This window comes from Microtus pennsylvanicus, chromosome 6 (assembly GCF_037038515.1).
Source record: "Microtus pennsylvanicus isolate mMicPen1 chromosome 6, mMicPen1.hap1, whole genome shotgun sequence".
Taxonomy (NCBI): Eukaryota; Metazoa; Chordata; class Mammalia; order Rodentia; family Cricetidae; genus Microtus; species Microtus pennsylvanicus.
This window is the reverse complement of record NC_134584.1, coordinates 94,205,917-94,228,672: the sequence shown is the minus strand read 5'-3', so window position 1 is coordinate 94,228,672 and position 22,756 is coordinate 94,205,917.

Here is a 22,756-nt window from a genome sequence, read left to right as displayed (position 1 = left end):
GGGGGTGGCAGGAGAGATACAGCTCCCTGCTTCTGAATCCAGAAAGAAGCGCCCAGTGTTCAAACACAAGAGCCATTTCAAGACAAGATGGAGTGATTGGCTTCCAGTGCCCTCCAGTGGGGTGATTTCAGAGTTGTCCCTGGTGACCCCAGCTGTCCTCCTCCACATAGGAGGAATTGAAATGACTTGTTTGGGAGACATGGGAGAATTTGATCAAGTGTCACTAGCGGTGGTCTGTGAAACCCTAACACTGTGAGTGTATGTAGCTTCGGTCTGACAATGAAATACCCACAGGAGTGCCTGTGTTAATGTAGGTCTCTGGTGGATGTCACTATTTTGGAAAGGTGTGGGAACTTTGGACTGTGGGGTCTCAGTGAAGGAAGTAAGTCACAGGAGCAGGTCTTTGTGGGTCTAATATCTCTGTCTCTTCCTGTCATTTTCATAGCTTTCTGGGTAGACATGAAGTGTCCGGCTCTTCTCCACCATATAACCTGTTCGAGTATATGGGAGAACATGCCATGGGAAAACTCTCTGAAACCATGAACCTTTTATTCCCTAAATTGGAACCGGGTCATGTATGTAATGAGTATATTTTGTCATTAGAGAACCACATTACTTGCCTCACGATACAAAGAGTTCTAAGATGATTGCTGAGGGCTCCTATAAAGCCAAACATGTGCCTTCATGATGCCCAACAATTTGAAACACGAAGCGTATTTGACAAGTAGTCGTTGCGACCGCAAATAAGAACGTGACTATATTCAACATTGCCTCAGCATCACAGGAGGGCTTCTGATTCATCAGCTGGAACTTCTAAGTTTGGGGAAAGAAGGCAAAGGGGTAGAAGAATTCTGATGGAGCCGGCAGCTTAGAGGTATTTTCCCACCCCAGTATTCACATACTAGTTTCTGGAACTTAGTTTTGAGACTGCTGCTATGGGCAGGAAAGGCTGGAAAATGGATTTTTTTTTTATGAACTGCCATGCTGGGTTTTTGTTCCAAGGGAAAAAAAGAGCAGATTGTGAGCCTCAGAGTAGGGTTGGTGAGTAACACACCTGTCTCCCACCTCCGCTTTGCTGTGCATCGGCTCCTGTGTGCACGGTAAGAATCCTTTAGCAGGCACAAAATTCCATGTTTCCCTGTGAATTATTTGACTACTAATTTATTATTGAGCACCTGACACATGGCTGCATTGGATAAAATAGAAAAATACCCTTGCCTTCAGCGAGCTTCAGCTTGCTCAGGGTCAAAGCTGACAAAGTAAAACAAATCCCACAAAGTTGCGCAGTGTGGACCAGACTGTGGAGCAGTGACTTTTGAAATTTAGCTAATGGACCAATGAAGACCTGAGAAATAAGGGACCCAGGAACCAGGAGGAGAGACCCAGAAAATGAAACCCAAGAGCAGAACCTGCAAGCACAGAGGTCAAGGGATGGAAATGGCCTTGATGATTTGACCTTTAAATAAGGGTGCAGAGGACAGCAGCCTTGTGTGTGGGGGGGGGGCACCTGCACCCTCTGGTTTCCATACTCAGAATGTTTATCAACCAATCAAGCATCAGCCTTAAGCTTCATTGCACTATTTATTTGCCTAATGGATTGGCAGGTTTGTGGTCTGTTGGCGTTGTATTGTTGGTGTTTGGACTCAGAAACCTGGGTCAAAAGCTAATTGAGGTGCCTACTAACATATCAAAGTGGATACTGGCTAGCTTGCCCAGCATCACTCAGTACCTGTGGCTCCCCCCATCCCTCCCAACATCACTCAGTACCTGTGGCTCCTCCCAGCTCTCCCAGCTTCACTCAGTACCTGTGGCTCCCTCCCTCCCTCCCTGCATCACTCAGTACCTGTGGCTCCCTCCCTCCCTCCCTGCATCACTCAGTACCTGTTGCTCCCTCCCTCCCTCCCTGCATCACTCAGTACCTGTGGCTCCCTCCCTCCCTCCCCGCATTGCTCAATACCTGCTGCTCCTCCCAGCTCTCCCAGCTTCACTGCACTCTGTGACTCCTCCAGTACTTCTTACCCACCCCCTACCCTAAAACCCTCCCTCCAAGGGGCTGGGCTTCATTTTCCTCCCCCCATTTCTGATCCCTACATAACTCAACCACTTTGGCCACACTGGTCTCTTGGCCTCTTGCCCCTGATTCCCTCTTAGTTGGTGTCCCCTCTCTTACTCTCCCTCCTCCTCTCTTCTCTCATAGTCCAATTTAGCCTGGGAGCCATGCTCAGCCTGGACTCTTTCCTCTACCTGCTTTCTCTCTTCTATCTACACTAAACATCTTCGCCATATTTTAGGAATAGTCCGTGTCCTCCTTTTATTTCCATTTTCACCCAGCTGGGATCCAATAATAACCTTAGATTCATACCTTGATTCTCCCAGTGACACACAAATATCAGACACACACCACACATGCATCCAACACACATCACATGCCCACGTCACACAGGTCACACACACAACATATTTGTAGATACTTTTTATTATTCCTCTTTTTAAAAAAAATTCAGTGTGCTGCCCACTGGCTGGCTGTGCTGGTGCACATTTTTTAAAGCCTCCTCATGTCTTCAGAGAAACCAAGCAATCCTGCCTCATGCGGCTGACGTGAGTGGAGACCTCATTGGCCTGTTAGAAATGGATTGAATGTGAAAGCATCTTCAAACGCATGCTTGAGGTGTGCCTTGAACAAAGGGCTTGTTGCCGGTGGGTTTAAAGATGGGGCTGGACCCAGAGGCAGATGGAATTACTTAGAGGCAGTTAGGGAAGGAATTCAAAGAGCAAGCCGAGACATAAACCTGGATTAAACCTCCTGACTGTAAGGAAACTGCCTGTTTTTCTCCCCTCTCTTCCAATCCAAGCCCCAAACTGTACGTCTCAGACGAACGAGGGCAAGTGCAATTAACTGAGCAGGGCAGCAGAGAGAGAGAGAGAGAGAGACATAGAGAGAAGAATTACGGGAGATGGGAAGCAGTTAGTGTGATTCATGAGAGGGAGAGACCGAAGCACATGCTAGGTGCCAGGAAAGGGCTGTCTGTCGGAGAAACTGCGCCGGGGGCAGCTGGAAAAATGGCTAGAGCACGCACCAGAATCTCAGCAGCCCCCATCAGTAAGACAGTGAAAGTAAGATCTCACCAGTACCACACCACAGCAGAAGTAATTATAGAAACAAAATGCTTGCTTGCTAACTCCTGGAACCTGGAAGTGTTGGACTCTGGTGTCCAAACACCGAGGAGGAGTCACCCCCAGAGACCATCTCATACCGATGCAAAAGCATGAGGATTTTATTAATTCTGTCATGACAGGGTCCCCCAGCATTCGGGAAGCCGAGGGACCTCGAATAGCGGGTACAGTCTACTTTTAAAGGAGCCACAGAAGCAAGGGGGGTTGTTCTTTGACTATTCTGATTGGCTTATTGGAAAGGGCTATTACCAATAATTGACTGGAGAGCTGTTGCCAGATCAGATGAGGTAAGAGGTCATTTTGACCCCGTTTCCCAGGGGACCGAACCAAAGCATACGTATATGGGTAATTGTTCAGGGACTGAGTACGTGTGAGTGTAGCTGTTAGGTCCTTGGTTCCCAGGGGAGGAGGGGAAGCACTATGGCACAGAGGCTGAGAGGATTCAGAATTGTCAAAAATGGCTTCAGAACTGTCTTAAAGTCTTACAGAAGGTTGAGCAGGTGTTCCCCTGACAACAGGAAGGTAGCTGATGAGATTCTAAAACAAGCAGCTGTCAGATCCTTGCCCATGGTGTAGCTGGAACCAGACAAGGTCTTTCTACTCAAAATCCCCTGGTAATGCTACTGCATAAGCAGGAGCAATGCCCACTATGCAAAGTTCAGCCCACTGACCTCCTTAAAGAAGATAGACAATATCTTGCCATCTTTGGGGAGGCCAAAGTTTATTGGGACATGAAAAGAGCCGCAGAAGAAACGGCATTAACACATTCAAATAGTTCAAGTTTTTTTTTTTTTAAAAAAAAAGATGAATGGGAAATAAATTGCAACACTGCTCAGCAATGGCAAAACTGAAATATAATTCGTGACAACACGACGAGACCCACAGGACGCTATAGTAAGTATCGTAGGTCCGACACAGAAGGGCAAATTCCGCAGAGTCTTTTCCTTTCATGGAATCTAAGACTTTGTTTTCAAAGAATCGTTGTTACTTCCCAGAAGCTGGGAGGTCAGGTTCCCAATGAAGATGACCCACCGTGGAGCAAACAGCATCTCTTTCCGTTGCTTGTGAGAATAATGTGTGATCTCCAGATACCTTGCTGCTGATAGCCCTCCTAGCTAGTACTGGAATTATGGGCTCTTTGACCAGTGTCCTGCCCTCTTAACGTCAGAACTTGAGCTCATCAACAATTCCAAAAGGTACAAACACGACCTTCCCATCCCCCTAAAGTGGATCCAGAAATTTGAACGGGACATTCATAGAAGCCATATGAACAACTGGTAGGTTGTGAAAGGCTCCTAGCCCTGCTATTCCTCGGGGAATTCCAAATTCATCAGGGAATTACTGTGGGATTCTGATGCCCAAGCACAGCTGCACCACCTGTGTTTCTAGAACACAGCCCAGGGATCTGCCCATGGCCTCTTTGCCTGACCCGCTCCTCCTCCCATCCTGCAGCCACCATCCCACCTGGCTCCTATCCCTCTTCCTCTGCCGCCATTCCTCTACACTGCATTCACAGCTGACCAAGGTCTGCCCAGCTTCCCATCTGTGGAGTTCCCAAAACAACAGCACAGTTCCTTTCCTTCGCCACCTTGGGCCTCCACTCTCAGGCCACCTCTCAGGAACCAGCAGAACCTTGATTCATTTCCTCTGCGGATTCCCAGACCCAAATGTCCTTGGTTCTCTTTATTTTCCCCGGGGTTTCTCTCAGCAATAACCCCTAAGTGTCCTCCTGAGTCCTGAATGGCCCACCTCCCATTTTGTGACTTTTCTCTGCTCCAGTCACCCGATGGGTGCTCCACCGGGCCACAGGGGCGTGGCCCATGCCTGCGGCACTCTACTCGCCTCCTCTTTCATTCCTACCCAGCTTCCTCAGCTCTGTCCTATTGTCACCGAGGCTGTCCCTGCTGTCCCACCGTCCTCGCCTTCATAATTCAGATGCCCTGGTTCCTAGTCTCAGACCACCATGGACCTCAGCATCCCTGTGTTTGTCTCAGCTCTAAGCTAATACTCGCCAAAGAAACCTTTGTTTTCCTCTCCCGAAGAGAACCACAGTTGTGAGTTCTGTCCTTACATAAGCTAGTCACCCTTGTGCTTATGCGGCCTTGAAGATTACTTGGCAAATGAGCATGGCACACAGTGGTGGAGCAGTCCCCGTGTGCCGACGATTTATTCAGATGCTTTCTTTCTAGCCATGGATGGAATCCTTTCATCCTGCATAGCGGTATTCTTGATAAGGAAACACGAGGCCACAGAAAAAATTAAGGCCCCAAGAAACTCATACTTAGGCTTCCTCTCCACATGTCCCCTCAAGGCCCACCATGCATTCAGATAGATGTCAGGGAAACTTGATCTCACAGCTAGAAAGGGCAGAGTTGGGCTTAGGAGCAGGGCAGTCTGTCTGGTCAGATCTTGTCACTTGACTGCGCTGCCCCACTCCTAGGGTCCCTGCACACCTTGCTGGAAGCTGCTGTGAGGTCCTCTGAGCAGGGAAAAGTGACTTCCCTATCCAGCAGAGGAGCTGGGGGAACCTGTCACATGGGCGGTTCCTGTGATTGATTTCTTATAGGGGAAAAAATAGCACTGCGGAGAGCAAGGAAAGGAACCCACGTCAGAAAGAGGTAGAAGACTGCTGTTGAGTATGAGGGAGATGTGATGGTCTCCCATGCATCCACTGCACAGCTCAAGCCCCTGTAGGGAGGGGAGGAGGACCAGCGTCTACTGGACATGTGTGCACCATCTTTCCCAGTGTGGTATAATTTGTTCTTCCCCTGCCTGTGGTCTCCTGCACTGTCTGTAGCCATGCCCTGCAGTGAGCCAGGACTTCCTGAATCCACGCATGGATGTTGCTCAGATTCCTGGCTTCTCCCCACCTCCCGTAGGCATCAAGTCCAAAAGTTCAAATGGAGGCATTTCATGAGCCGAGAAACTGCACAGGGACCTCTGAGTCTGACCTTGGACAAGCAAAGCCTGAACACGCCATGAATAAGCAAAGCTCCATTAGTTTCGGGAGGTTCCTCTTTATGCTAGGACCAGTCCAGGGTAGAGATGCTGCTGACTGAGGATGCTGGTGACAGCTGTGCAGGTGATGACGACGGATACATGCCTAGGTATGTATCCACCCCGCAGTGCTATTTTTTTTCCCCTATAAGAAATCAATGACAGTGAAGATAAAAGGTCAGGAAATGCAGGCCTGAGCCGGAAAGGAGCTGAGATCACAGCAAAGCCAGGCCTCTCACAGCCTGGGGGGGGGGGGGGAGAGGGGCTGGGGGGCTGGGGGCTGGTCACGAGGAGCTGCAGTCAGGAGAGCAGAGTTTCCAAGTCTGGGGACACATGCCTGGACCTGTGCCTCCCCCACAGCCAAGGCTTTGAGACGGGAACAGTGTGTGCCTTTGTTCGGTAGAGGATGGCCATCCCAAGACCCAGCTCTGGGCTGAAGGTAGGTGACTCAGGCCCCAGTGCTGTCTGTCCTGAGTTCTGTGAGAAAAGGATTCACCAATTATTTTCACAGCCAATGGCAGCATCTCTACTCGCTTGTACCTCCACTGTCTCTTTAACAAAAGAAATTGAGAACCATAACCATCCTAATGTCCACAAATACAAGGCAAGGAATCATTGGGGTGCGAATCCGAAATATCCCCATAGATTCACGTGTTTGAATACTTGGTCTTCTCACAGATGGCTGCGTAGGGAGGCTTTGGAACTTTTAGGAGATGGGGCTTGTGGCTGACTTGAGTTACTAGAGGCAGGAATTTCCAGATTATTAGACCCTCCTGGTTTTGGTCACTCTCTCTACTTCCTGACCAGCCCTGAAGGACTCGATTATGACTTCCCCACCATGATGGACTGAGACCAGGTGAAGTCATGAGCCATCATAAGCCCTTCCTGCCTTGTTTCTGGGTGGTGCCTTGGTTCCGAACCAAGGCACAACAGTAGCAGTTCCAGTAACAGTTACAACTGTTATAAAGGTAACAGAATTGCTCCATGGGGCCAAGGACCCTGCAAGCCCTGCAAGCAAAGGCGGATAGCCCCAGCCATAAGGCCCCAGGGGCTTTCCAACTACAAACATCGGCTATCCTTGTCTCCTTACTCTATTTTGCTCCCTCTGCTAGTACAGAAAGTAAGGCAATCCAGAAGTTTCTCAGTTGGCTGGAAACCGGCAAGAACAGCCTACAAGGCGTAAAATGGGGTGCCGTGCACGAATCTGGGGTGTGCCAATTCCAGTTACATTAGATAGGCTCATGTTGCAACTATGGTCTTATTAAAAGCAATGCTTATGTCACTGTAAATAAAGATGGGGGACGACAGCCAGCACACACATGCCAAGCTGAGCACCTTTGCCGTGAGTATGCAGAGTGTCTCTCCCTTCATGCAGTCTGTTGCTCTAGTGAAGTCAGCGTCGATCTATGAGAGGCTTGCCAGCGCTTGCTGCATGCAGATCGAGAATTTGTCAGCGTGCAAGCAACAGAGTTGAATTTAAAAAAAAAAAAGGCTTGAGTTTTGCAGCATGCTAATCCAGAGAGTTCTTAAATCTTGTTAATTCTTCGGCATTGGATGAGCACGTTTCTCCTTCATGAACCACAGTGGTCCTGGAGGCCTCTCCCACTCTGCGCCAGCCCTGCCACCCTCTCTCTTTCCGTTCCACATCCTCCTCCCGGGATCACTCAGGGCTCTCAAACGTTAACTGCCTTTCTCAAGCTTCCGTTGACAACCACAGCCCCAGGCAGAGTTTTGGCCTGCCCAATCAGATAATCGCATTCCTCTAGTCACAGTGGTTGGTTCAGAGGTGAACATGTGACTCAATTTGAACCAATGAGGGACAAGCATAGCACCTGCTGGCCTTGGCGCTAAAATGGCTAAGTGTGGTGCTTTCACGGGTTTCTACAAGGAGAAAGTTTGCCTAAGAACAATTTCAGCCCCGGGAGACCAAAATCAAAGGATGACAAGAACCTGAGTCCAGAAGATATCTGATAAGCCACTAGATCAAGCTATATCTGAAGGCTTAGATATTTAATTAAATGTTTAATTAATTAGATGTTTAATTATAAGACTATATTAGATTTGTTTTCCTTATTTTTTTCCTGTCTGTGGTATGAACTATCTACAACCCCAGTTTTCTGGAGGTTGAGGTAGGAAGATTGCATCTTCAAAGCTCGCCTGTGAAAGTTTTATCTTTAAAAATCCAGTTCCTCACTCGGGAGGCAGAAGCAGGTGGAGCTCAGTGAGTTCGAGGCTAGCCTGGCCTACAAGAGCCAGTTCCTGGACAGACTCCAAAGATAGAGAAACCCTGTCTCGAAAACCGAAACAAAAACAAAAACAATCCTTTTTCAAGCAGTTTGAGTTGTTTGGTTTCTTCATAGTTGCTAGATGTTCCATATTCCCCAATTTACAGTGCAGGATCCTGGGGGCTGTATTCTGTTTTTGCACCAAAGCTGGAGCTTGGGTTGTGTCACTGTGACAAAATATTTAACAACAACAACCCCCCCCCAAAAAACAGGAAAATATATTTTAAAAAAGTTTCTTCTGATGCACAGGTCTGGAGTACAGCTCATTGCTCATTATGGTGGGAAGCAGGGTGCAGGAGCTGAGCAGCGGTCACATTGTGTGCGCAGTCAAGAAGCAGAGATGAATGCTGCCGCTCAGCCGACTTTCTCTCTTTTTTTCTTTTTTCTTCTTTTTATTTGCTCTGGGACTCTGGCCCTTGACATTCAGGTCGCATCTTCCCACCTCAACTAACCCTATCTAGAAACTCCCAGAGGTATGTGTCCTCAGCGATTTTAGATTCTATTAAGCTGATACCAATATTAACCATCCCACTTAGATTTTTGTTCTACTCCAGTATGTTCACTTCCACAATTGTTTACAGGTAAATACTTTCCCCAACACCTTGTAGAATTCTTTTTGGTAAAGAGAATACTCCTTGGCTCCCTACTGCCTCTGTCCACTAGTATTGTTTTTGCAAGGATGCAAATGAGGACCAGAGGAAACCGCTGAGTTGGTGGGCTGCACGTCACTGAAATGTCAACAGACACGCCTGTGACATACCCACCTCTGTGTTGGGGAACTAGGGCTATGGTCATAATCATAGCAAATAATCCCTTGGCTGTTTGCTCCCCGCAGGACCTTGTGTCTCAACTCTGAGCTCTCGGGTTCCTGTTCTTTGAAAATGCCATTCTGCCAGCACACCCCGGTTCAGCAGCACCGGGCAAAGGTCTTGAAGGTTGCAACTCTGCGGTTGTAGAAGATGTACCTCTTGTCAGATCCCATGTGTGCCCCTCCACAGCTCTGTGTCTGCAGCCCGAAAGGACAGGTGAAGCAGCATCCGTCTGTGAGCAATCATAGCTGTGTGTTTGGCTCACAGTCATGGGCGGGAATGAGCTGGAGAACTGCAGGGACTTTGGAAGTTTAATCCTTCTTGTGCCGCAGCCTAGTGTAGGGGAGCATGCAATTCTGGAAATACCTAATAGGATCCCACACTGGGCTGTAAGGCAAGCAGAGTCTGACCACAGTGAACTCTAGGCCCAGAGTGGTCCATCTGTTTTGTGTATATGTATTCAACACTCAGCTCTGATGCTCCCATCCCAGGTGTACCAAGTGTCACCCACCCCAGAAGTGGTAAGCCCCACAGAGGTGGAGAATACAGCCCTGGTGTTCACTGTCCCCGTCCCCATGTCTAAAGAGTACCTGCCATGTCGGAGATGCATACTAAACTGTACTATATGCTGTCACATACATGTGACAAGTTGTGCTTTTTAACAACACATTTGCATAGTTTGAATGAAAATGCCACACCCATATGGAGTGGCACTATTAGGAGATGTGACCTTGCTGGAGGCAGTGTGTCACTGGGTGTGGGTTTTGAGGTTTCTGAAGCTCAAGCCAGACCCAGTGTTACCCTCTCTTCCTGCGGCCTATGGATCCAGATATAGAACTCTCAGCTACCTCTCCAGCACATGTCTGCCTGCCTGCAACCTTGCTTTTCTCTATGACAATAATGAACTAAACCTTTGAACCTGTAAGCAAGCCACATCTAAATGTTTTTCTTTAAAGAGTTGTCATGGTCATGGTGTCTCTTCATAGCAATAGAAACCCTAACTAAGACACAATGAAATGGCTGTTTTCACCTTGAAGATCAGGGCCAATGATCTGATGGCCTGTGGGTCAGCTCTTTTTTTTTCCCTCTCATATGTGTGTGAATTTAACCTGCATTTCATTTAAAATACAATTAATCACGGAACTAGGGAGACAGTGCAGTGGGTGAGAGTACTGACCACAGGAGCCTGGTAACCCGAGTTTGATATTAAAGAAGCAGTACAAAAAACAGAAAAAAAAAAAGTTGTTGTGCCCGTCTATAATCCCAGCACTCTTAGAGCAAGATGGAAGGAAGGCAACAGCAAGAGAATTGGCTGAAATCTCTCAGGTCAGCTAGCCTTGAGGACCCAGCACAGAAGCAACCAAAGAGGTAAGAAGCCCTGGAAGCTGAACTCTCACTCCCAAGTGTGTGATGGCACGCTGCTTACTCATGTGTGCGCACAAAGGAAGAAAAAGACATGGGCATGGGGAGAGGACTTCCTTGGAGGGAGGACGGAGGATGGCAAAAATGGGAGGGAGGTCTTAGGGTGGAGCTGAAAATAATGAAAATGCATTATACATATGTATGAAATTGTCCAAGAGCAAATTTAATATACAAAAAAATAAATAAAAAGCTGCTTCCCCCAAATAGGTACATTCATTTCACATGTGATACATAATTATGTATATTATATGTAAGTGAATGAAAACTGGCTGGGGATAATGTGACGTTATTAAAATAGGAGTTTGTGGTCCCAGTGGAGGATGCTGTGACTGGTGGTTTTGTCCACTTCAGCCTGGCTCCCTGATGACCTCCCTGTGGCTGAAGACTCAGGAGATTACTGTGGGGTGAGGTGACTTGTTAAGGAGTCTCTTAAATTCCATCCAGGTTTGCCCTCCGTTTTAAGGTTTAGCTCCAGATGTTGTCACGTTGACATCCAAGAATAAGCCATCGTGGCTGGAGATGGTTCCTAGGTTGTTTGAGAACTGAGGATCCTGGGCGCTTCTAACAGTCAGTATACAGAGCAGAGCAGCCTGAGTATCTGCTACCGTTGCCTCTGCTGGGAGGAGGAGGGCTCACCTGTAGAGAAGGGAGAATGAAGCTTTGCTGTCAATCACGGGGGTTTGGAGCTGAGGGCCTCATGCGGAAGCCAGGCTCGACGCTTTGGGGAGACCGTCCCACGCCTTTGCTGCAGGGGAGGATGGAGTGCCTTCTGGCCCCAGTTAAGAGCCTAGGTTTGCTTCCCTCAAGGGAACTCTGACTGTGTCAACTCACTCACCAGCTATGGTTTTCAACCGTGAACACTTATGTAGTAGGTCTTACAGCCCGATCTTCTTAGCCTGTATCAAAGCAAGCTAAAATAAGATCTGAGGATATAGGTCAAGAGTAGAGCTTTCCTAGAATCTTGTAAAAAAGTATTTTTCTTTCCATTGGTGTGTGTGAGTGTACACACCACAGCTTTTGTATGGACATCAAAGGATAAGTGGCTGAAGTGGTTTCTCTCTCCCAGAAGTGGTCCAAGGCTTGGCAGTAGGTACCATTACCTGCTGAGCCATCTCTCCAGCCCTTGCCTAACATCTTTAAAACCCTGGGTTAAATCCTCAAAACCACACACACACACACACACACACATGCACACACGCGCGCGCTTGCATGCCCTTACAAAATTGGTCACGATTCCAATCTTGTTCTGGATTGGTTAGATAAGTATTTTTAAGAGAAGGCAGAAATATCAATTTTAGGGTCAATTTTTCTATTGTAAGCATGAAAACAACAATACAGGCTGCTCCCTCTCAGTTAGGGCTGGTGTGTATTGATTTGGAGCCTCTGGGTCAGATTCCTATAGCAGAAGCTGCTGGCTACTCTTGAACCCTACTAAGGGTTCTGCCTTCATTTCTTTTTCTGGTACTGTGCTAAAATTCCCCGAGCAACTTAAAGGAGAAAGAATTTATTTAGCTGACAGTTTCAGGTTACCGTCCATCATGGCATGGGGACCACAAAGTCAGGAGCTTGAGGCAGCTTAGTCACATGACATCTACAATCAGAAGAGAGCAGTAAATGCTCTCATGACGGTGCCAGGTCAGTTTCCCTACTCTTGCATAGCCCAGGATTCCCTGTCCAGGGAATGGAGCCGCCCACGGTGGGCAGATGCCTGCCTGATTAACATCATCAAGACAGTTCCCCTCACCCCCAAGACATGCTCAGAGGCCCAGGTGATTTAACTTCTGCTGAGTTCTTGGTTAGCACTACCCATCATGAGACCCCAAGGACACAGGACATCTGTTCCCTCGTCTGGACTTTTCCTTAGATTGTGCCACGGAGGAGACTCACATTGAACTCTGACACCCCTTTAAAAACAGCCGACATTAATGAGCAATGGTGAGGAAGTAGGTCCAAACTCTTTCTCCTTCACTCCTAGGGCAGGATAAGGTGACAGATGTATGCACATCCTTGTGTGCTCTTCACTGACTCCCTGACTGCCTGGCAGACGGGAGCGCAGCTAAATTGGGGGGTTATCTCATTCTTCAGGAGCAGCCTCCCTCTCCCCACCTCCCTCCTCAGCCACTCTCTCTGTTCTAGGCCCTCCTCCCTGCTACTTGTACAGATAGCCTTGTCTCGGGGGCCACTTCTCTGGAACCTAAACTAAAACAATTCTCTTGGACAGCAGTCCCCTGGTCAAATACTGCAAGATGGAACAGATCTGGTTCCCAGGGGGCTCTGAGGTACCAGAGGAACCTGCAGGATCACTTTAGACCTTTACTTAGTTAATTTTTACGCTAGTTTCATTGTATAACCCAGAATGGCTTCAACTTTCAATCTCCCCCAGTCTTAGCTTCCAAGTGCACGATTGTGGGTGAGAATCGGATGCTTCACCTGGCTTTCCAGACATTCCCTTTCTGGAGCGATTTTGGAGACCTTGGGTGGGGGAGGGACATGTGGTTTCCAATACATTCATTTGCATTTAAATTTGTAGCTGGAATTAAGGCTTTTAGGAACTTTTAATTTCTATTTAATTATAAGAATTCCACTGCAGGGTATCTATCCGATTTAAAAGAATAATTAAAATTAAGTACAGCTCCAGTGATTTGCCGTGGCGGACGGCTGTCCTTAGGACTAAGCAACAGCACACGACTGAGGGCTGGAGGGGTTCTGTATGCAAATTCCCACCGCAATAGGATTTGGCGCCAGAGAAATTTAGACGATGGAAATCGTATCGCGAGTTGGAACATCAGAGCCTAGTGACTGTTACATGTTGCCATTACTTCTCTTAATATCCTCAATTAAATGATTAAAAACAGAACAATAGATAAGCCAGATCAATTAATCTTCTAAGATGATCAAAGGGACTCGTTGGATATTGTGAACGGTCTAACATGATCATGGTTTTATCAGGCAGGAGAAATAACTCAAAGTGGCTCAAACTGTATTCATTTATGCTCAGAGGGTTTTTATTTGCGGTTCATCAAATTGACTTTTGTAATAGGGAGAGTTTTAGGATGTTGCCCATTAATTTTAGAAAAAAAATGTAATTCACACATTAAAATAGGTGCTGTTCTCGGCTGGTCGTGTGTCAGGCTTAAAGAGGGGTATTAAGCATCAGATGGTCTCGATCCTGTAACCTGTGGGAAGATGACTTCGGGAGGGGCTGTGCACCCACCAGTGGCTGTAACAGTGGTCTTTATGAGCTCTCATGGAGACAGCCCCGCTTGGTTCTGTGCCTAAGGTCTAGGCTAGGGTCCAGGTGGAAGGAACCAAGCCAGGCAGCAGCTTGGACAGAAGAAAAAGGGTGTGACTAGAAACTTGAGAGTGGCGAAAAGGGGAAAGATTACAGTTAGAGGTGACAGTTAGCCAAGGTGGGTGCTGGGGTTAAGAAGGATTGAATTGTACTCCAACTTCCCTGGAGGAATTAAGAGAACTTTCTTTGAAAAGAAAACAGAAACAGTTAAAAAAAATTACAGCGAATAAATGAAAGGGTGTTTTGTAAGATCGCTCAGACTAAGCCAAGAGGCAGCTTACAATGAAAACGAAGCTGCGGCCAGTGAGTTGGGTCAGCAGCTTGCTGCTGCCAAGGCTGACACCCTGAGTTCAGTCCCTTGAACTTGTATGATAGGCGGAGAGAACTGGCTCCGTACATTCACTGTGGACCACACCGGTACACACAGACACAGATGCTCACACCAAGTAAATAAACAACTATAATTATGATGATGATGATAAAGGCGAAAACAATAGCAGCAGAGCAACAAAGGAAACATTGTCTTATTTAAAATACCATATTCCTTCCTTTCTAGACTATCTTTGTAAGAGGAAGAAAGTGAATACATTCAGAGATTAAATGGAGAAAGGCAAGGAGATAGAGGATGAAATGAAAAGCTCATACCTCCACCTCTTTGTAAACTTCCTTGACTCTGAGAGCAAGTTCAGAAGCCGTGAGAAGGCATCTGTCTTGATGTTGACATCAAAGGTCAGGTTTAATTTTTCAAAGTCAGCATGAACTGGTATCACTAATGACCAGGAAGTAAGCATTTGGCCAAAGTGGGATTGACTGATCGGACACTGGCTCCCTAACTTCCCGGGACAGGTCAGCGATTGGGAGCTAATGAATAATGCTGCAAAGAGAAGGTGCTCTGTGCACAGCTCAGGCTGTCTGGCAGGCAGGAGCCAAGGTTAGAATCGCCACACTACGGAAGGGGATAGGGCTTGCTGAGTGGCCCCGCTGTCCTCGTCCAGAACACACAGCACCGGGGCTTATTGCAGGAACCTTGGTATGTCCTCCAGTTGAACTTGGGCCAAGCCATACAGTCAAGTATGAAGCAGGCCAGGCTCTATAGAAGGCCATGTTCACAGAGCGCTGCAATTGCCAAATGACACAATCTTCAGAACTTGTCCTCGGCACTAAGCAACATGTGACTTTGCTGATTGCTTCATTAATCCTAGTAAGGTCCGAAACAGGGAAGCCTGAAGGCTGGCCTGGGTTACATAATGAGTTCAAGGCCAGCCTGGGCGTCTTCTTGAGAGCCTGTGTCAAAACAAAAGTAAAGATCTGAGTCTCTGGTTCAATGGTAGAGAGCTTACTTTACATCTTTAAATAGATAAATAGAAAGATTGTGCCCCTTTCTTCCTCTAGGGACCTTCCTCAGCCAATCAGCTGTGGCCTTCTTAGCTGATGGTGTCAGGTGTGGCTAGACAAACTCAGGAGAAAATCAGCGTAGGAGACCTCTTAGAGATGACTGTCAGTTGAGATGCCTATACATTTGAGCATTACCCAAAAGGCTTTGGTTTTGGAGATGAACTTGAGTTCAGGCCCTGGTTTTGCCTTCTCCTGGATGTGCGCTCCAGGGCAGATGACCTAATGTTGTGGAGTTCCTATTCGTTCACCCAATAAACGAGATTTCCAGGAGTGGGACCCATCATGTCCCCAAGTACTGCGTGCAGGGGCTTCGTGAGTACACGCTCTGTCATAGGTTTGTAGTGCCTTGAAGAATCCCAGTCAATAGGGAAAGCCAAGACATGTTGGCACAGATGTACCAATGGAGCCCTGCAAGGAGGAAGCAACTTGGCAATTCGCCTGCTGGCAGACAGTACTGACAGTGGCAAGGCCTGGAATCAGGAGACCCAGGCCTCCTGCCTACCTCTGGGGTCTCTGACCCCGAGTCACTCATTCCTATTCACAGTTCCTTCAGCAGAGAAGGAGAAGGCTTGAAGGACCTTCGAGACCTCCGGGGTTTTTCAGTGGGAGCGGAGTATGCCTGAATGTTACAAGGCTCTTGTAGCATCCTTTCAACTCTGCCCCACCTGAGGTTCAGCCTGGAGTTGCTCTCTCTACAGCTGCCCGAGCTATTACCACGTGGCCAAGAAGTAAGGAGAGACACTGAGTGCAGACTGCCTTCCTGTAAACCGGCGATTAGCCTTGCATTACAATCATGTTTACAAGGTGGCTGGGATGCCATTAAAAGGCGGAGGCCTAGCCTTTGTGATTTAGTTCAGGCAAGCCTCAGAGGTGCCCTGGGCTGCTTGAAAGCCAAGAGCACCCGTGGCTGGCTGCTTTGCCAGCCTGGTGGGGGGTGGGGGGTGCGAGAGTGTAAGTACCAAACTTCATCAGCGATGTAATTCCATTTATGCTCTTACATAATTAAATTGGGGCTTGAATTGTGCTTTTTAAAAGATTATGTGACCATATGTAGCCTGAACGCTTGCCAGGCTGTGGAAAGGGGGCTTTCCACAATTCCTTTCTAATAGGTTCTGTCTCTCTTATTTCTTGTTTCTCTCTCTCCCCCCTCCCAAATTGAATCAAATCCAGTTGGTCGTTAATAAATTCATTGCAGATTAAATATTTGTACTGCAAAATGTTTCCAATATGCTTTAGAACAAAACTGAAATCTGGAGGAATGCAGGTCATGTATCAGGCACGTCCTGCCTGCATTTCTTCACCACCAGGAGAGCAATGGCCACCTGCGTCTTAGATGGCTCTTGGAGCACAGTGGGTCTGAAGCAGAAATTTTTAGTATTAGTACCAAGCAATTCAGCCAGTACACCGAATTCTTAAGGCAAGGAAGTTGAAGAAAAAGAAGTCTTCTGCCTATCAAAAAGCTACCTCTTTGGTAGAAAATTCTAAAGCCTTATAGGGAAGGGCCATCTCTTGGGCTCAGTGATATTAGGGAATTCAAGAGAGAGATAAAAATTTAACAAGAAGGGAACTTTCATAGCAATTAATTTTATAGACAAACAAAAATGCTAATGGTTTTTAATGAAATCCAGCGTTTGGTTTATGGTCCCGCCATATTTGGAAAGAAGCCAGGGAAATGAGTAAACCCCAAGTCTGAGAACGTTGCCACGGTTATTTACATGTGGTGGTGGCGGTGCTGGAGGGGGACATGGGTGAGAACCAACCAAGCAAGCTGGGGTGCTGTACCTGTGCTCTACCTCAGTGCTGCACCAGGGGGCCCTGGAACCTGTTCCATTAATGGGCATGAACTGTTCCCCATAAAATCGAGACTGCGCTGTGCACATGCATCGGCCGGAATTCAGATGCCTGGCAAACCGGAGTGCCATTAGATAATGAAACCGAGTGGAGAGGTTTCGCAGTTTACACCTGGTGGGTAAGTGGCCACGGCAGAGCCCAGTTGGAGTCAAATGAGCACAGACTCTGTGTTCCGAAGACCTCAGACTGGCTTCTTAGCAGATTGGTTTTGAATCGCGAAGCACTAGATTAGAATAGTTGTTTTGTCTGAATTTTGTTTTCTCCATTTCATGGATAATGGCCAAATGAGTGCTTCCTCCAGACTGAAGCATAGGCGTGGGAGTGTATGACCACCTCCAGCTGGTCTCGGGCCTCGTACAGGCAGTGCCAGCCTGCTCAGTGTGGTGTGGCCTCATTCCACCCCAACCCAACCTGGCCAGTATATTCTGGATCACTCCAGACCCACCTAGATTACTTACAGTATTCTTTCCTTGCATAGAGCATAGAGCCAGCTCCCTGAGCTGGTCTGGAGAACCACAGAGCCAACCTTGGTTGTGATTAAAGACTCTGAAGAGCTGAGAGGCCTTCAGCCGACTGAGGCTTGACCCTGCCACCCTTCATGGTGGATGGAGAGAACCAGTTACCAAAAGCTGACTTCTGCACAGTAGGTATGCCATGTCAAGTATGCATAGTAAAAATACAAAATAAATAATGAAACATTTTAAAAGAGAAAAAAAGAAGGAAGCTAATGGGAGCCAGGTACAAAAGCACATGCCTATAATTCCATCTATTCCAAGGCTTAGACAGAAAGATTTCAAATTCAAGGCCAGCCCATGGTATGAATTTGAGTTAAAGGGGAAAAAAGTTTAAAGATTTAAAGGGGAAAATGTTAAGAAAGGGCTGAGGCTGTGCTCACCATTAGAGCTCTTGCTTAGTACGTGCAAGGCCCTGGGTTCCATCCCAAGCACCAGGAACAAAATAAGAAACAAACAAGAGAGAGAAGGGACATCAACGAATGTGACTGGGGAGGGGCATCAGGCACACAGCAATCCTTTACGTCTTGTGACTTTCTATAGACTATCTGTTCACATATTTAACACATTCTATTTAACAGCACGATAGAGTGTTCATGAAATAAGAAGCATAAATACCACCTGAGGATGCCTGCCCAAGTGACCTTCTCTTGAAACTCATCTCGGCCTCATCACAGCCTTCTATGAGCTGTGGCCCACAGGGCAAGTTCTTTGCAAAGAAAGTCTTATTAGTAACACAGCCCAGCCCTCATTTGCATGAGTCAGACTTTCTGCTGGGGCTGCTTGTAAGAGATAGCCTCCAACTATAGTTCCAACTGTGAGTTCTCAGCTCTTCCTGCTGCCATGCCAAGTCAATCATTATGGATTGTAATCTTCTGGAGCTATAAGTCCAGTTAAATGCTTTCTCTTTTTGTTTGTTTGTTTTGTTTCAAGATAGGGTTTTTCTATAGCTTTGGTGCCTGTCCTGGAACTAGCTCTTTAGACCAGGCTGGTCTCGAACTCACAGAGATCCGCCTGCCTCTGCCTCCCTAGTGCTGGGACTAAAGGTATGCGTCACCACCACCTGGTTTAAATGCTTTCTTTTATAAGTTGCCTTGGTCATTTTGTCACAGCAATAGAAAAATCACTAGCGCACCTCTTTTGGATGAATATGAACCCTTGCCTCTGGCCAATCCTCTAACGTGCTTCTCTGGGTCTCTGCACTTTATTCTCAGTAACTTTCTCCAGTCTGTCTGTGTCTTATGGTAATTCTCTTATGCTAATTCTCTCCTGGCCTCTATTTAATTTGCTACTTAACCAGTCATTTGAATTTTAAATGTCAATGAGTATATTTTTCATAAGTAGGAACTTATTAAACAAGGCATTCATAATTTGAAATTTTAGAAGCACCTAAATATACAATAAGTATAAATTAAATGAGCAATGGATGAAATTATAGTGTATTTATCTATAAATGATTGTCTTACCATCGAAGTTAAAATTCCAAACAACATAATGAAATTTATTATAATAATACAGGTCCAGGGTGTGGTTCAGAAGTTGAGTGTGTGCTTAGTGTTCTAGGCCCTGGGTTCAGTCCCTAGCACTAAAACACTAAAGAATAATAATAATAAGTACAAACTATACAAAGTATGATTGTGTTCTTCTTATGAACATTTGCAAAGGTGAATACATAAAAACAGGAAGGTTGTATTTGGATGATGGTTTGGTTGAATTATGAAATGTCTGTCACAGGCTCGTGGGTCTGTATCTGGTGGCACTACACCTTTGAAGGCTGTGCTTGGCCCCATCCCCACCCCAGCATCTGCAAAGATGAACAGCTCTGCTCCACCACAAACTCCCGCTACCATGGTGTTCACCCAAGTGCTCGGAACTCAGCAGTTGAGTAGTCTGAAAGTGGGAGCAGAAGGAACCCTTCCTCCTACAGTGGCTTCTGTCAGGGATTTGAGGACAACGACAAAAAGTCTGAACGCTACAAATGATTTCATGCAGATGGCCTTTCCCCTCCCAGCCTTTCTAGAATGACGCTGTGTTGTGTCTCCTAATAAAAACCTTCCCTTTGGGGCTGGAGGGTTGGCCTAGTGATTAAGAGCACTGGCTATTCTTCCAGGGGACGTGGGTTCAAACCCTGGCACCCACAGGGCTGCTAAACACTCTGTAATTTCAGTCCCAGGGCATCGGGCTTTCTCTTCTGGCCTCCAGTGGCACTGCATGCGTATGGTGTGCAGACATGTATTCAGGCAAAACACTAATACGCTTAAAATAAAAATAATAAATTCAGATACATCCACTTTCTCAGGGAGCATTTGGGTACAGACTCTAAATTTACAAGATCAGGATCCACACTATTGAGAACCATTTGCAAACAGAAACCCAAATCTTAGTGGTTTTAAAACCTGATGTGTCCTTTCTGTTCAGGGTTGGATGTAAAGAAATAAGATTTACATATTTGCATGTGTGGTCATGGCTAGGATACTCATTCAGACATTCAATGTGTCTGTTGATTTTCTCTCAAGTAGAAGCAAGAGTCCTAGTTCGCCCTGAAAAGCAGTGATTAGAAGGTGGAAATGCTATTCCACTCTGTAAACTACATCTTAAAAACAAACCACATAACAAAGGAAACCAGGGTGCCAACCACAGGCCACAGCTCAGAACGTGAAAGCATCCTTTTCGTTTTCTAATATCTTATTCTCTAGTGTTTGCTCAACGAAAGACAGTTGTGCTGTTTGCATGCCTAAGGACCAGAGGTCAGCGTCAGGTGTCTTCCTCAGCCACTTCTCACTCCCTCCACCTCTCTCTGCCTCCCTCTGCCTCCCTCTGCCTCCCTCTGCCTCCCTCCTTTCTTTCCCTTCCTCCTTCCTTCCTTCTGGAGTCTCAGTGGCATTTGCTCTGCAGACTTCAAGGTGCCCTTTCCCGGCCTGTGTTCCACCAGCACTCTGTTGGCCCTGAAGAACAAGGTAGCGGGGCCAGTGAAAAACAGATAAAGAGAAAACTGCGGAAAGGGTCAGGAGTTTTGACTTCTCCGTTACCCTGTTTGCTTTCTTGTTTCCGAGGTGTTCCTTGGGTCTGTGTAATTTCTGGTCAGAACGTCTTCCTCACACACAATGATCAACACGAATGCGCCTCTGTTTCCATTTACTCTGCAGAGGTCACATGCCACGGCTGGTTTATGAGTTTATTCTGCCATGTATCACTACAGGCGGGTCAGCGGGCCAGCGGATGGATGGGCAGCGCTAACCTGCCCATTTATTACTCTTGTCAACTCTGGAAGGGTTTTTTTCCCCCCTTACCTTATGAAAGGCCCATCAGCAATGAATCAGTGAAGTGAAGACGACAGTTGATTTGTGAATTTAGATTCTGTAAAGTGACTCGGCTTTGGTGGGCTGCGCAGATAAAGCTGCCGCTTCGATAAGCCGGGGAGTGCAATTCCACAAAACCAAATTTATTGCGCATTTGAGGAAATCATCCTATTTTAAAATACCATAAATTCTAAATTGAATATTACTTATTCCCATGAATTTTGATTTATATTTTGAATATTTTTAATGGGATGCTAAATAGCCTAGGCTGGAAGTTATGAGCTTATGCATTCCTTCTTGAGGGCTATTGTGACTGCACAGAATATATTGGCCATTCTTAGGATTTTATTTGTGTGGACTGGGTGGGGGGTGGGGGAGCGGATCCAGGCACCTGCCTAGGACGCCCTTTGGGGAATGGTGCGGAGTCTAGTTATAAGGAAATTGCTGGCTGCAGCCTTCCTACCTCCAAGCTGGGGTCTCACAAGGCTGCCATGAAGCACAAAAAGGAGCCATTTACACCTGCTCAGACCAGTTTGCAATGGCTGAGAAAGGCCATGAGAATCCAGACTCCCTGGGTGAACTCTATCCCTGACTAACACTGGAAGAGCCCCCTGAAAAGTCCGTCTGTGCTCTGGGCATTGCTGTATTGTGACTATAAGTCAACTGTTTATAGCTATGTATTTCCAGTGTTTCCACCATCAACCCACAACCCCTTGCTCCAAGACTGGGAGCAGAAAAACCCAAGCATGATGGAGAGAGAAAGACATCTCTTTCCCAGCATGCTTCAGGCCACTCCAGTCTCCCAGCAATGCAGCTTTATCTTTAACTGATAGTTAAAGAGAAAACCTTTTAATTTCAACTCTGGCTGTTTGCACTAAAGAAAAGGTTCGTCCAATTACCTCTGGCTGAGAAGGAAGATCAGGGGAGATCCTTGCAGTCTGTAATTGAAAATGGACGGCTTTCCACAGGCACTACCAGGCAGAGGGCCCAGGGGTGGAGTCCACTGAGTCAAAGGCAAATTCTTCCCTGGCCTGGCATCCCTGCCTCATCCGGCACCTGGCACTGTGCGCAGGAGGAACTGACAAATGAGACCGGCAGATCCTCGGGGAGGGTGTATACTACCTGGCGACTCTAGTTCTGGGACAGAGCGACTGGCCTTGAACCAAGAGAAACCAATTTAATAGGGATGGGGAGGCCAAAAGGTTACTTTGAGTTCAAGGCCAGCCTGGGCTGCAAACTGAGGCCCTGTCTCAAGCAAACAAATAAAGAAAAAGAGAGGTCTTGCCCTCCTAACAGTTTCCTAAGGCAGGGTCGGAGGCAGAGGCACCTGAGAAGCCAGCTCCGTGCAACACTTCTGGTCAGTACCACATTTGGAGCATCAGTGCTGCAGAGACAGTGAGTTGGCCAGGAAAGATTTTTAAGTTGTCAGCTTTCCCCACAGCTTCCAGGAGCTGATGCTCTCAAGCCCAGAACCCTCAATATGAACAGTAATTCCTTGTGGTATTTGTCCTGTGTTTTCTCTTCCCACCGGGAAAAGGAAAAGAGAAACATACAAAGAAGATTTAAAAGAGAAGGGGGAGGGGTTCCCTAGCCTACTCCACTTCCTTCAAACCTTACTCTCTGAGAGCTAAAGTAGGATGTTCAAACTGTGATTGTGATTCACAGACTGTTCTCTTTGCTGAGGCTGTTAGAGAACACCTTTGACAGCCTCTCCAGGCAA